The 15,926-nt window shown below is 43.3% G+C and overlaps 1 protein-coding gene across 3 annotated transcripts in view; it reads left to right on the top strand.

Moving 5' to 3' along the window:
* Positions 1 to 10,648: 10,648 nt before the first annotated feature.
* inf2 (inverted formin 2) overlaps positions 10,649 to 15,926 on the top strand; it is a 94,740-nt gene continuing 89,462 nt past the window's right edge. For 2 of the 3 annotated variants that reach the window (XM_033027038.1, XM_033027039.1), the window contains exon 1: positions 10,652 to 10,929. The gene's annotated coding sequence lies outside the window, so the exon portion shown is untranslated. Of the gene's footprint in view, positions 10,930 to 15,926 lie in introns of all 3 variants that reach the window. The other variant, XM_033027040.1, reaches the window with a different exon arrangement.

The following is a 15,926-nucleotide window of genomic DNA, read 5'->3' as shown; positions in this document are numbered from 1 at the left end:
AATTGAACCGTCCTATCACCCACTAGGAAGTGGTCCTAACCTCCCATCTACCCCATTGGAGGCCTTTGCACTATCTTTAATCAGACTTTATCGTGCACTAAACATATATTTAAGAGGGAGTTAGATGTGGCCCTTGTGGCTAAAGGGATCAGGGGGTATGGAGAGAAAGCAGGTACAGGATACTGAGTTGGATGATCAGCCATGATCATATTGAATGGCGGTGCAGGCTCGAAGGGCCGAATGGCCTACTCCTGCACCTATTTTCTATGTTTCTATGCTTCTATTATTCCCTTTCTCCTGTATCTGTACACCCTGGGCAGCTTTATTGTAATAAACTATAGTCTTTTCACTAACTGGATAGCACCCAACAAAATGTTTTCAGTGTACCTCTGTACACGTGACAATAATAAAATAAACTATCGGTAACTATAGTTCCAGAAAGAACTACAGCCAAGTACAGTTAAGGATGGACGATAATCACTGACATTGTCAGGATTCCAGAAAATGATTTTTTTTAAATGCCACCAATTCATTCTTTTTTTGTATTTCTAAAATAGAAATGTTAGTCTAGGATATACTGTTAATGTGATACCTTTCTAAAGCAAAATGGATTTCCCCATCAAACATATTTTCTGCAATTTGCTGCCTGTTTACAGGTTCTCTAGAAGCTGCTTGACACCATCTTGGGACTCAGTGGGGCACTAATGGATAACAGACTGCTCGTCGTTCTCCAGCTGAACCCCAGTCTCCATTCTGATTTCAGCGTGAAATCTGATTTCAAACAAACTATTGAAAATCAATGTCATGTCGACAATTCACACCATTACTAAGATAGCACCTTGGACAATTCTAATGTGTACAAAATATACACGACCTCCTCATACTTGGACATAATGTGACATAAATTGGCAATCACGAATAAGGTCACATTTTGCATTAATTTATCAGCTACTATTTTAGACTATGAAGCATTTCGATTATGAAGCATTTTCTTATCCAAATCATCTGCAATGTGCATTGAGTATAAAGCACACTGACTCATATCACCAAGGCACATTGAGTATAAAGCACACTGACTCATATCACCAAGGCAATTGCAAGCTTATTCCATTTTATTTTGAGCCAATTTGTATTGTAGTTGATACACATCCAACGTTAGAATGAGCTCAAAATGCATAATGCTCCCAAGATGCACAGGAGGAGAAAGGGCTGGGAAATGTATCATTTATTTATTCATGGGGTTTCCATTTTCAACTTAGCCATTCAGCTATTTATCACTATCTCAATAAGAATTCCCTGTATTAAAAATAAGTGAGTGCTCATTTGAATGGTGCATTATCTTAGCCATTATGTGAATGAAAATTATTAATAACCTTGTTTACAATTCCTGCATGTTCTTTGCATTTTGCAGGCTTCGTGATAAATCACACTTGCATTAAACTCAGAACATCAGCATCACAGTGGATTCAGTGCATCACATTTAACCGAATTAATGGAGTTTCCTATTCATTAACAGATTCATTGTGAACTATGTAAATTCTTACCATATACTTCCTGTCTACTAATTTTCAGCATTGATCATTGCCTTAGATAATAGAGATATAGAGTTTAAACAAGCACTTCGGCCCACCGAGACCATGCCGAACATCGGCCAACCGATCCTACACTTTAGAGGCGATTTACAGAGGGCCAATTAACCTACCAACCTGCACATCTTTGGAATGTGGGAGGAAATCGGACCAGCCGGAGAAAACCCACCCGGTCACAAGAACCTGCAAGCTCCGCATAGACAGCACCCGAGGTCAGGATTGAACCTGGAACTCTGGTGTGGTGAGGCAGCTGCTCTACTGCTGTGCCACTGTGCCATCTTGTAAATACGCCAATAGTTAACCAGAGATCAATACAGAGGTGACCAATTGCTGAAGAGGTCATCCCTTCTACTAGATCGTGTGACCTTTAGGCCCAGCCCATTTTGATGTTTTGATGTGGCTTATTGGTTGGCTGTCCAGATATTGGGAGCACCCCGACAATTCAGTCAACATTTTGAGCTTCATTAAAAAAAAATTATAGAATGAATGCAGTGCTAGAGGGGGTTTTTGCAGACCGAGTTATTCTCACCTAATGTTTGCAAGAGTTATATAAATGAGGTACATTAGTGTATTGTAGAAACATGCAGTGTTGGTTTACAAATAAGGACACAACTGTTGGAGTAACTCAGCGGGTCAGGCAGCATCTCTCGAGAACATGGATAGATGTCGTTTTGGATCGGGACCTTTCTTCAGAGACTGAAGAATGGTCCCTAACCAAGTTGTCACCGGTCCATCAGTCTGTAGTAGAGTCCCAACCCGAAATGTCAACTATCCATGTTCTCCAGTGATGTTGCCTGACCCGCTGAGTTACTCCAGCACCTTGTGTCTTGTTTTGCTATGTTTATTAGTATGCATAGAGGCATACAGCATGGAAACAGGTCCTTCAGCCCAACTTGCCCACGCTAATCAACATGTCCCATCTACACTAGTCCCACCTGCCTGCATTTGGCCAATATATATGGCCCATGTCTTTGAACCTTTCCATATCAGTTACTTGGTTCCCTCCTATTCCTTCCCCAATCATAAGTATCATCCTCTTGCAACATGTCCTGCATCTCAACACTTACCTGCCGCCTGTACCCTTTGACCACTCTCGTGTCCACCAGTCTGGTGCACAGGTGCAACAACCCTTAGCTTGTCCCGCGCCATTCTGCTCCTCACTGCCTCTGCCCTGCACACGACGAGCTTACTTTCCTTGCTTCTTTGTTGCTCTGGTTTCCTCCCACATCCCAAAGACATGTGGGATTGTAGGTTAATTGGCCTCGGTAAATTGTGTAGAGAGTGGGTGGGAATATTGGATTACATAGAACTTGCATGAACGGGTGATCGATGGTATGCGTGGACTCAGTGAGGCAAAGGGCCTGTTTCCATGCTGTATCTCTAAACTAAATGGAACTAAACTAAACTAAATAGTGACCTCGCTCCTCGTCGACTAAGTCGCAACCTCTCAGAGACCTGGTCTATTCATTTATTTTTCATCTTGTTGTTCCACTAGGGGCGCTGCATGATGGCAGCCTCTGCCAACAGTCTGTCTGTTTTTCTATCTTTTTTTCCATTTTAAATTTAATAGTATGTTTTGGAGGATTTTTTTAGTATTTCTATGTGGGGGAGGGGGGTTGGGTAAGGGGGAAACCATTTCCCAGTCACTTCCTTGCGAGGATGCGGCTATTCTCCGAGTCGCATCTTCGGCCCCCCCCCCCCCCACCAACTGGATTGGCGCGGCCTTTCCTGCCGGAGACCGGCCAAAGCTTCAGCGGCGGCGCAGCGCTGGATACATCGCAGAGCGGGCGATGCCTTATCTGGGATCGCCTTTTGAAGCTCCGGAGTGTTGGGCCTGCTGCTTTAACATCGTGGAGCTGTGGTTTGCGGAGCTCCCAGCCGCAGGCGGCGCTGACTTCTACATCGCGGAGTCCTGGGATCCCTTTGCCGAGGGTCGCCAGTGTGAATCTCCGCCCAGCTCGGCCTTTGGTCTCCGGTAAGAAGTGGCCGATTCGGAGGACCAAGCCGCTGAGAATGTTCTCCCGTTCTGACGTTGGCGTTCCATCATCCCGGCGAGAGGCCTGAACACAGGGCCGCGACTGCGGAGGGTTCAGGAGGCCCCGACCACGGGTGAACAAAGAGGAAGATGACTGAACTTTGGTGCCTTCCCTCACAGTGGGAAACTTTGATTCCGCTGTGTGGGGATGTTTGTGTTAAAGACTATTGTGTTTGGTGTTCTTTTTTTATTCGTATGGCTGTATGGTAACCACAAATTTCACTGTACCAATTGGTGCATGTGACAATAAATGTCTCTTGTCTTGTCTTGTCTTGTTGACCACCAACCTTCATGCAGGGTCCAAATCCATAACAAGAATGCAGGATCACATACTGAAATAATTTCCTTCATGCACCTAGTGTGATGGCCTGCACCATCAAAGCTGCAAAGCAATTCTGTACCAAAGAGCTCCAGATTCCTGCCAGACTCTCAAACAAGGCATTCATTGGCCCACTACATTCTGACACATTAACACATGTAAACAAGCAACGTTCATTTACTGAATGGTTTTTGTTTTGTTTTACAAACCTGCAGTTTTCTGTCATTTATTTGAATTGCCAAAATTAAATATCAACTCCATGTTAACTCCATGTTCTCTGGAGGTTGAGAGGAGACTTGATAGAAGTATACAAAATTATGAGAGACATAGATAGGGTAGACAGACACAACCTTTTTCCCAGGGTGGAAATGTCCAACACTAGAGGGCATAGCTATATGTGAGAGGGGGAAAGTTTAATGGAGATGTGCGGGGCAAGTTTTCACACAGAGGGTGGCAGGGGCCTGGAACACATTGCCAGGAGTGGTGGTGGAGACAAATACAATACTGGTGTTTAAGTGGCTTTTAGATTGGCACATGGAAGTGCAGGGAAATAGAGAGATACGAGTCATGTACAGGCAGATTAGTTCAGATCAGTTTAACTTGGCATTAAGTTCACCATAAATATTGTTGGCCTTCCTGTGCTGTCATGTGTTATGTTCTATGAGCAGAAGTGTAAATAATTTGTGGGTGAATACAGGATGTTTGAATGGCAATGTGATACTTTATTTAATTTATGGGTGTTTGTTAAATATTATACATCATGTTACAGTGATAGCTGAAATCTTAAGATTTTCATCTCCAAAACATTCTATTAGCATGTTCCCCAAGTAAATATGTTCAACCAGACCAACAAAGCAAATTATATCTTACAGGCTGCACAAACATCGGTATTATCATTGATATTCTACTTGCATTTGTAATATTTGCAGAAGTAAACATGAAAAGCACATGAAATAAATGGAGAATAAGTAGACTACAACTTCTCAATTCACACAAGAAGTTCCTTCTTTCACTAACTAGAATAAAAATGATTAAATACCTCCTTGCAAAAATGATTCATCCCACCTGAGATATATGGAGCCAGAATTCTAGAATCCATAATCATAAATCTAGTGTACAAGTCAACATAAAATGTCTACTTTTAGTGTACATCACAATATTTTATGTTTGGGTGTTCAGGAGCAAGGGCGCAATTTAGAGAACAAATTTCATGTTATTCATAACTCAGAATGATAATATAACTAAAATTATGCTTCATGCCAATTCAGGAAGCCTTTACCATTTAAAATGTTGTTGATTAATATTATATAACTTCTCTGAAAAAACAAACAGGGGAAAAATAAGGACATGCTTTCACTTACTGGCAAAAAGTGTAGTAAAGGTAGCTCTCAATTCTGTTATTGAAGCTTTCTATCCATAAAATTTGCACGGTTTAATTACATATCTATCTATATATTACAAAAACACTTGTTTATTACTAAAACTCTCATCTTGTTTGGACGTCTGTCTGCATGTGTGTGTGTGTGTGTGTGTGTGTGAGTGTGTGAGTGTGCTCATGGAACTATGCCAAAACGCTACACAATAGCGCGAAAGGCTTTGGACCACCTTACTCGCCTGTCTCGTGGTTGTTTGTATAAAGTTTCGTTCAGATTGATGTTATATTTCACAAGTTATTGACATTTAAACATTTAAAAAAGCCCACTTTGAGAAGAATAACTGACTGTGCTGTGAGTTTTCTGGCAGTTGCAGCTATGACGTCACAATGGCATCTCACAGTCCTCCAATCACAATGGGATCTCATTTACATATGCTGCGTGAACATTCCGCCACTCGACAATGGGATCTCAGCTGCCACCCACCTTACTCACCTTTGTCCCGTGGGGGGGTTAGTGTGTGTGTGTGGGGGGGGGGGGTTAGTGTGTGTGTGCGGGGGTTAGTGTATGTGAGGGGGGGTTATTGTGTGGGGGGGTTAGTTTTTGTGGGGGGGTTAGTGTGTGTGGATGGCGAAAGTGTGTGTGGGGGAGCGTTAGTGTGTGGGGGGTGGAATAGGGGAGAGATTTCATTTACAGAACTTTTCTTGTGGGGAGTGGGATGGGCGGTGGGGGTTTTCACGTGGTAATGATTGATTGGCGTTTTTCAAAAAAAATTTCCAGTACTTTCCTCTGACGCCGCCCCCAACGTAGTGGCGCAGCGATAAAGTTGCTGCTTTACAGTGCGAGAGATGTAAGGTTCGATCTTGCGTTTCCTCCCACATCAAACATGCAGGTTTGTAGGTTAATTGACCTGTAAATTTCCCGAGTGAAGGATAGAACGAGTGTATGGGTGACCGTTGGTAGGTGCGGACTTGGAAGACCGAAGCACCTGTATCTACGCTGTATCTCTAAACTAAACTAAACTAATCGTAGAAATTCCTTCTGTTCTCCCCAACTCTCCCATTTTTCTGTCTTCTAAATTTTCCTACGTCTCACAATAGGATCATTCTGATAAATTTCTCTCGCCACAGATGCTGTCCAATCTCCTAAGTCTTTATCGCATTTTCTGTTTTTTGTTTCAGTTACAACATCTGCAGATTTTTTATTGTTGCATTCAATCAATGAAGTAGGTATTTTACATTCACAGTCTCCTTCAAGAAACTCTGACAACACTACTGAAATCTTGCCCATTGCATATTCTCATTAGATTAAAATCTGTGCATCCTATTCATGCAAAAATTAGGAAATCTGCCTTTAAAAAACCTGCTGCCAACTTTGCTTCTTAAAACAATGGGAACAAATATACCAATCTGAAAAATGGTCTTCACATCACTGCGGTAAAAAAACAATTTCATCTGGTCATTGATTATATTTTCTCCTGAGCTAATCAGTTACAGAATTGTCTTGTAGAATTCACTGTACTTGTGTATATCAGAATAAACTTGACATGGAGTCATAGAGTCATAGAGCTATACAACACAAAACAGGCCCAAGTTGATATACTGGGATAGTCCCCTTTGTCTGCATTTGGCGCACATCCCTTTAAACACATCCTATCCATATATCAGTCCAAATTATTTTATAACTTCCTCTGATAGCACATTCCAGATACAAATTACCTTCAGAGAGAAAAAGTTGCCTCCAAGTTGCCTCTTAAATCTCTCCTCTCAAGTTTTAGATTCCTGTACCCTGGGAAACATACTTTATCTGTGCCCCCCATGATCTTGTACCGTGGCGGACTAGCCAATGGCAGATGGCAAGTGTGCCCTTGATGAAGTGGGCCCCCTATATCAAGTGGGCCCCTGATGAAGTGGGCCCCCTTTGTCTCCTGGCAACCTATATTTTTAGACCCAGTCCGTCACTGATCTTGTACATCTCAATAAATCAAACCCCAGCCTCCTATGCTCCAAAGAGAAAAGTCCTAGCTTATCCAACTTCTCCCTATGAACTCAAGCCCAGGGAGCATCCAGGTGAATCTTGTCTGCATCCTGTTCATCGATCCTAAAACTTGGTGAACAAAATTGCACACTGTGCCTGGGGCGCTAGAGCAGCTGTCTCACAGCTCCAGAGACCCAGGTTCGACCTTGACCTCAGGTGCTGTCTGAATTGAGTTTTATGTTCTCCCTGTGACCTTGAGGGTTTTCACCAGGTGCTTCAGTTTCCTCCCACACTCCAAAGATGTACACGTTTGTTGGTTAATTGGCTTCTGTAAATTGTCCCTTATGTGTAGGATAGTGCCATTGTATGGGGTGATCGCTGGTCGGCGCGGACTCGGTGGGCTGAAGGGCCTGTTTCCACACTGTATCTCTACAGTAAAGTCTAAAGTGTGATCTCGCCAACGACTTGTAGAGCTACAGCAGACATTTGCTGAAATAACACTGGAAACTTTGCTTTAAAAAATGACAATAATCCAACCTATTCCTTTTCACCAGAGATGCTGTCTGAACCGCTGAGTTACTGGCAGAGAGCAGCTGAAATGTGCCCTGTAAAGCTGCCCGAAGGTGTAGGGACAGGGGTTCCAGGAAGGTATTGCAGGGAAAGAATTCAGCAGAGATCATGCATAGTTCATTTAGAGGACCTGGGGGAACATCTCATTGAAATAAAGAAAATTCGGAGATGCCTAAAAAGAGTTGAAGTTCCTTCAGAGAACAGCTTCAGCCCTCTCAGCATGCCTGGTCTTTGATGAGTCTGAATTGATGTGAATAAAAGTAGATACAGGGGCCAAGACTATTTTGTGTTTGTGAAAGAAATGATGCCACCTGGGAGAGGTTATACATCAGGTTAGATGGTCGAGGTCCAGGAAACTCAATGGTCCTCTTACCAGCGAGAGAGCAGTCCTAACCTCCCATCTGTCTGAAGAAGGGTCTCGACCCGAAACGTCACCCATTCCTTCTCTCCAGAGATGCTGCCTGTCCCGCTGAGTTACTCCAGCTTTTTGTGTCTATCTTCGGTTTAAACCAGCATCTGCAGTTCCTTCTTACACACCTTCCATCTACCTCATTGGAGACCCTCAAACTAAATTTAATTGGACTTTACCAGACTTTTTCCAGCACTAAACACTAGACACTTTATCCTGTATCTGTGCACTGTCAATGGTTTGATTGTAATCATGTATAGTCTTTCCACTGATTGGATAGCAACAAAAATAGCTTTTCACTGTACCTCGGTACACATGACACTAATAAACTAAAATGAACTAAAATAACTAAACTAAAGAAGCATGGTCCAGTTGGGTGGCAATTAGTCCCATGCAGCTATAAGGAGGGTCTTGGTATCTGTTGCCATTTCCATTTTACCGTCAGCATTTATCATTCCGGCATCCACACCAACACATCAGATAATTACTTGTGGTTATCAGGCACACCCAGCAAGGGTTCTACTCACTTAGTGATTCATGGAGAAACCATGAAACTTGCCATGTAGTAGTCATGTGCACAAGGATATGGGCAAGCCGAATGTATCAATTATTTTCAAAAAGCCACAACATACTTGTTGCATCAGGCACACACAATTTATCCTGATCCATCCGTACAATTCAGCATTCTAAATTACTGCTATTGATTACGGCAATGGCACTAAACGTTATAGCTTTTATCCTGTATCTGTGCACTGTGGACGGTTTGATTGTAATCATGTATAGTCTTTTTGCTGTTTAAGAAGGAACTGCAGATGCTGGAAAATCGAAGGTAGACAAAAATGCTGGAGAAACTCAGCGGGTGAGGCAGCATCTATGGGGCGTTGCCTATTTCCTTCGACTGCCTATAACTACATAGCGACCCCGCTCCACTACACAACGAGTTCAAAAGAACCATGCTGACCAATTTTTACTCGCGGAAAAATTTTCAACATGCTGAAAAATGTTCCTCTTCCAAACTGAGGCCTCGAGTATGCGGGAACTTACCTCGAGCATGAAGGAGAGTTCCAGTGACCTCATAGGAACTCCTAGGACCACGTGTTGACCATGCTGCGAGTTTGAGTCGAGAGCAAACTCTTCTAAACTCGCAGATTAGGTCGCCGCAGTGGGACAGCCCCTTAAGGGTGTGTTATTATTCTGAGGCTGTGCCCTCTGATCCTAGATTCTCTCATTACGGACACATCCTCTCCACATCCACTCTACCCAGGTCTTTTATTATTTGGTGGTTTTCATGAGCTACCCTCCTCATCCTTCTAAACTCTAGTGTGTACAGGCCCAGAGCTTTCAAATGCTCCTTATACATTATTCCAATCATCTCCAAGATCATTCTCGTAAAGATCCACCATATCCCCCTTCTAAAGGTACATCTTTTTATTTTGAGACTATGCCCTCTCTACTTGGGTATGGTTGTGCTATGTATGGTAAAATGTTATTAAAGTGTATGCAAAAAAAGAATTTCACTGTACCAAGGTACAAATGACAACGAAGTACCATTGAGCATATATGTTGGAGGCACTTTCTAAAAGTGTCCGCTGGAACATGGGTTTTAATTTGGCTGAAGAAATTCCTAAATATAAACAAAAATCATTTGAATTCTAAACCAAACAAATAGAATTAGGAATAACACGTGGCACAGTGGCGCAGTAGAGTTGCAGCCATACAGCATCAGAGGCCCGGGTTAGATCCTGACTATTGGTGCCGTCTATATGGAGTCTGTACATTCTCCCTGTGACCACGCGGGTTTTCTTTGGGTGCTTCGATTTCTTGCCACGTACTAAAGACATACAATTTTGTCAGTTAATTGGCCTTCTATAAATTGTCCCTAGTGTGTAGGATAGAACGAGTATATGGGTGATCGCTGGTCAGCGTGGACTCGGTGGGCAGAAGGGCCTGTTTCCACGCTCTATCTCTAATCTAAATTAAACTAATTTGAATTAATGCAACGGAAATTTCTCTGCACTGAACAAATATTATGTGCAGCCAATAAAGTGTTAAAGTCGCCTGAATGATTCTTGAAATGCAGCAAATAAATGCAACGCCCGGTCTGTAATCTGACTGCACTCTTTTTTATTAAATGAGGCTTTTAAATGGGATTTTTCATTCCCAAGCCATTAATTGTAATAGTCATTAAAACAACTTTGCTTTACTCTGAAAACTTCTGAAGTTGAAGTTGATTTCCACAAACTTTGAACAGAGGGGCCAGGATATTATTGTTAAACGAATGTCATGTGACGAAAGCATGGAATGTGTGTTTCTCCCAGTTGTGAAATATGACTCCGCAGCCTTGTTTCAGGCAAGTTCTAGAGGAATTCAAAGCAGCATTTATACAGCAGACTTTCAGCAGTGGGCGAAAACTGTGCTAATGAATGTTCTGAGCACAGTGCGGCGAGGACGAGTCCAGTGACTACACCCCTGATATGATGAGCCATGCTGATTGGGAAGGAGTGGGGCTGAGGTCATGTTTGCTGCTCAGATTGTACATCAAGGCTGGAAAAGTAGCGCACACACACACAACTGATGGAAGAAAGCCACATGAAACTTGACTTTAACGGCTGCTTAAAGGAGACAAAAATCCACATCTGTACAACTGGAAGTTACTGGTAAGTGGCAAAACATTCAAATTCAGATGCAAAAATATTTTAAAAAGTAGTTTAAATAAGATCCTGATTTGAACCTCATCTATATTGAAACGATCCTACATAGATTTTGCAAACACTTTAAATAATTCCACAAAATATCACAAATTAACTTTCCTTTGTGAAATCTTCCAATGTTTAAATCAATACTTTTGTTCACAGTTTGGAGAAGAGTCTTTATAGTTCATTGACTCATCACATATCAAACTCGGTAAAGGACTTTACAAAGTGTAGACATTTCTGTTTAGCAAATACGTGTTCTGTTTAGTTTAATACAGTGTCCAGTTTGCAAACGACACATTCTACAGATGAACATTCAATTACAATACCAGTATTTTAATTTAAATAATTAATTAATTTTAAAGATGTATTCATTATTGCTGCTGTATACTGTAAATAAAAAGTAGAAATATTGGTTGAGGTATCAAAACTAGCTGTTCTTCATTCAAATGTACCATTGCATCAACTAAGTTTGTTGCAGACAGGTTTAACATTCCAGCTGTTAGCTGTCACGCTCAATAGTGTACCACACCCTCGGTAACCATTAATGTGCTGAACTAGCACACGTGTCTCAATTCTATGACTCAGAATTAAGAATGTTGCAGAAATGGACCAAATTTACTCTGAATCATTTAAGTTGCTATGTACTGCAGATGCTGGGTTAGATCAATAATAGACACAAAATGGTGGAATAATTCAGTAGGTCAGGCAGCATCTCTGGAGAAAATGGAGTCTGAAGAATGGTCCCGACCCAAAACATCATCTATCCGTGTTCTCCAGAGATGTTGCCTGACCCATTGAGTTACCCCAGCATTTTGTGCCTGTCTTTCATTTAAGTTTATTTTTCATATTGCAGAAAAGGAACCAGAGTACACTTGCGGGGTTAAAAATAAAACATTAAAAAGCTCAGCACATAATGTAATGAACGTTGTGGAGGTTATTATGACTCCAGGCTAGACCAAGGAATGTTTACGTGTGAAAGTTACCATAGATCTGATGTGATTAAGTCAGGGCTGCCAACTCTCACGCTTTGAGCGTGAGAATAATGCATTTGGGCAAATTCTCATGCTCTCACGCTGATCACAAATTTCTCACGCTCTGTCGTGAGAAATTCTGTGATCAACGAAAATTTCAAAACTCATATAAACTGCATGGGCCATGGGTGTTGGAGAGCCGGGGCTGAAGGAGGGATGGAAGCAGAACCAACGACGGGGCCAGATGCGGGGAGCCGGCGCTGGCGAGTGTTTGCGGGGCTGGTGAGTGTTTGCGGGGCTGGCGAGTGTTTGCCGGGCTGGTGAGTGTTTGCGGGGCTGGTGAGTGGCTCGCTGCAGCTCCGGCCATGGAGCAGCCTCAGTGCAAGAGTCCCGGGCCGTCGGAGGCGTCGGAAGTGTTGCGCCGCTGCCGTGAGAGCCTCTGTTCTGAAGGGACAGAGACTCTCAAAGGGAGGGGGAGAGAGAGAGGGAAAGGAGACAGGGAGACAGTGGGGAGAGAGAGGAGGGAGAGGGGGAGGAGAGGGGGGAGAGTGAGGTGGGAGAGAGGGGGAAGAGAGAGAGGGGGTGAGAGGGAGGGGGAGAGTGAGAGAGGGGGAGAGAGAGGGGGGAGAAAAGAGGAGGGAGAAAGAGAGGGGGGAGAAAAGAAGAGAGGGAAGGGGAGAGGGGGGAGAGGGGGGCGAGGGAGGGGAGAGAGGGAGCGGGCGAGGGAGAGACAGAGAGAGAGAGAGAGAGAGAGAGAGAGAGAGAGAGAGAGAGAGAGAGAGAGAGAGAGGGAGAGAGCGAGGGAGGGGAGATGGGGGAGAGAGAGGGGGTGAGAGGAGAGAGTGCAGAAGAGAGGGGGGAGAGTGAGGTGGGAGGGAGAGAGAGGGGTGAGAAAGAGAGGGAAAGAGAGGAGGAGAGAGAGAGGAGAGAGAGTGGGAGAGAGAGTGGGGGAGAGAGAGTGGGGGAGAGAGAGTGGGGGGAGAGAGAGGGGTGGAGAGAGAGGGGTGGAGAGAGAGGGGTGGAGAGAGAGGGGAGAAAGAGAGGGGGGAGAGAGAGAGGGGGAGATAGGGGGATATAGAGGCAGGGCTGCCAACTCCCATGCATTGAGTGTGCGAATCACGCATTTTGTCAAATTCTCACGCTGATCACAAATTCCTCACGCTCTGTCGTGAGAAATTCTGTGATCAACGAAAATTTCAAAACTAATATCAACTGCATGGGCCATGGTTGTTGGAAGCAGAAGCAGGGGCTTGGACAGATGCGGACGGGGAGCGAGGCTGGCGAGTCGCTCACTGCAACTCCGGCCATGGAGCAGCCTCAGTGCAAGAGTCCTGGGCCATCGGAGGCGTTGGAAGCGTTGCGCTGCTGCCGTGAGAGTCTCTGTGCCAAATTCGCCCAGGTGACCGGCATGGATCAGGCTGCAGCTTGGTGCATCCTGGAGGACAACCAATGGCTGCTGGAAGTAAGTATCAAGCAGTGGGTAGAAACGGTGGAAGATAGTGGACTTCAAATGGGAATGGTTGGAGTAAGCACCCTGCTTGCCTGCTAGATTTTCACTGTAACTGCAGGAAAAATGTTCCCTATGTTGGGGGAGTTCAGAACCAGGGGTCACAGTTTAAGAATAAAGGGTAGGCCAGTTAGGAGTGAGATGAAGAAAAACTTTCTTCACGCAGAGAGTTGTGAATCTGTGGAATTCTCTGCCACAGAAGGCAGTGCAGGCCAATTCACTGGATGTTTTTAAGAGAGAGTTACATTTAGTTCTTGGGGCTAATGAAATCAAGGGATATGGGGAAAAAACAGGAAAGTGGTACTGATTTTAGATGAATAGCCATGATCATATTGAATGGCAGTGGTGGCTTGAAGGGCCGAATGGCCTATTCCTGCACCTATTTTCTATGTTTCTATGCTTGAGTATATGGCAATAAACCTCAATCACTTGATTTTGAAGCATTCATGCATGGTGGAGGTATAATGTAGTCATAGAGTGATACAGTGTGAAAACAGGCCCTTCGGCGCAACTTGCCCACTCCCGCCAACATGTCCCAGCTACACTACCTGCTTTTGGTCCATACCTCCAAACCTGCCCTATCCATGTATCAGTCTAACTGTTTCTTAAATGTTGGGATGGTCCCTGCCTCAGCTACCTCCTCTGGCAGCTTGTTCCATACACCCACCACCCTTTGTGTGGATAAAGTTACCCCTTAAAAAGTTACCTCTTAAAAATAATTAATCCAAAAAACATTGAAATCATACTTCTACAATGCACTAAAACATGATTTTAATACCTTGGGAGGGGGGACACCCCGCTTCCACACCCCCTCCCCACTCGGCTGCTCCACTCCCTCACCGGGTACCCCCAAAGCCAGTGATCAGTGATCGCTCAGCCTCCCCACTTTCAAAAACATCCCTGGTTCAGATGGAGACCACTGCCAGATGTGAGCGGGGAACTGAGGCCAGTTGTCCATGATGTCTGGATCCCAATGCTCAGCGCTTCATGTTTCAGAGTTGGCTAATGTTATTGATTTGTAATTAGCCTGATTTGTAATTAGTTGACAAAACCTTAATTTATTAATCTGGAATATCCAGGGGGATGGGATAATTGTAATATTAAAATGACATGCAAGGTGTCAGGCTGTCTGTCACAACATACAGCCCCGATAACCCATTATTTCCTTCAGTTAAATATTGGGAAGGTAGCATTATTGTCATTTGCCACTCAACTATTATGTTTGTACCTCACTGACTATTTCTAACCCCCCCCCCCCTAAATTCCTTTGACAGGTTGAATAGAAATGTCCCCAATCTCATTGTTTTATTAATTGAACACATAGATGAACATCCTCAAGGAGTGTAATCAGATGGAAACTGATTCAGATGCGATATTTAAGAGCTTGTTCAAAGAAGGGGAATATTTTAAAGGAGTGACAGAGATACTTGCAAGGGAATGTGTGAGGAGATAATTATTTGTCTTTAGTTTTAGCTTGAACCAGGACATCTGAAGATTCAAAGTTTAATATAGTAATTGTACTGATACTGACCCCAACCAACCACGTAATGAATATCATCCATTCCGGAGGTTTTACTTTTATGATGTCATTTAAACTTCACTTGGATTTCAATCATTTCAATGTAAAAGTAATTGGGAATGGGGAGCATTGGAACAAAAATTTGCCCTTGGTACATGTTAACTGTAATATAATAATGTATGCATGTTGGTAGATGCAATCAAAACAAAGATCTTTTTATCATTGTTGTGTTATGAATACCACAGAAAATATGATGTACTCTCAAGATCACATTTAATAGAATAATATTGCTTAAATATATAGTTATTGGACTTTGCATTTCGGAAAAGTCCCAGCTGAGAAGAAGACAGCAAAATACTGAAAATATTGGGGGTGAAAATGACTTCAGGACAGTTTGTTAGGAAAATGAAAGAAATGGTAACAGAATACTTATACATCAGAGTGAGTATAATTTTATGGATGATAAATTGTGTTCAACCAATTGATGACTTATTTGACAAAGTAACTAGTATGCTAGATAACAAGGAAGCCAATGGATGTAGCAAACTTTGTTATAGATAATTTGGTCTGTGAAGTGCCCCATAAAAGATTTCCGCATTAGATAAGCACCTGTGGACTTGAACGTAATAGGTTAAGTCCAGGGGGTCAGATATGGGGCTTTATGTGTGGGCCAGATATATTGTCAGTGCAGAGGGGCTAGGAGCAAGGCCAAGTGTGCATCCAGAGTCAAGGTCGGGAATAGTACTAGGTGTGCAGTCAAAGCTGGGACCAGGTGAGTGATCAGCACTGGGAACCTAAGCAGGTAAGCAGCTATGATCAGGCCAGGTGTAAGGCTGGACTCAGGGTCAGGAATGAGAGAAGGAATGCAACTGGAGTCAGGGTCAGGAGTAATACCAGGACCAGGTGTGCAGTGAGACCCAGGTTGGTCAACATGGGCCGTGTTTGATTATAATCTGATTTC

The sequence above is a fragment of the Amblyraja radiata genome, chromosome 9 (genome assembly GCF_010909765.2).
Source record: "Amblyraja radiata isolate CabotCenter1 chromosome 9, sAmbRad1.1.pri, whole genome shotgun sequence".
Taxonomy (NCBI): Eukaryota; Metazoa; Chordata; class Chondrichthyes; order Rajiformes; family Rajidae; genus Amblyraja; species Amblyraja radiata.
This window is presented reverse-complemented; position numbering and strand designations above follow the sequence as displayed.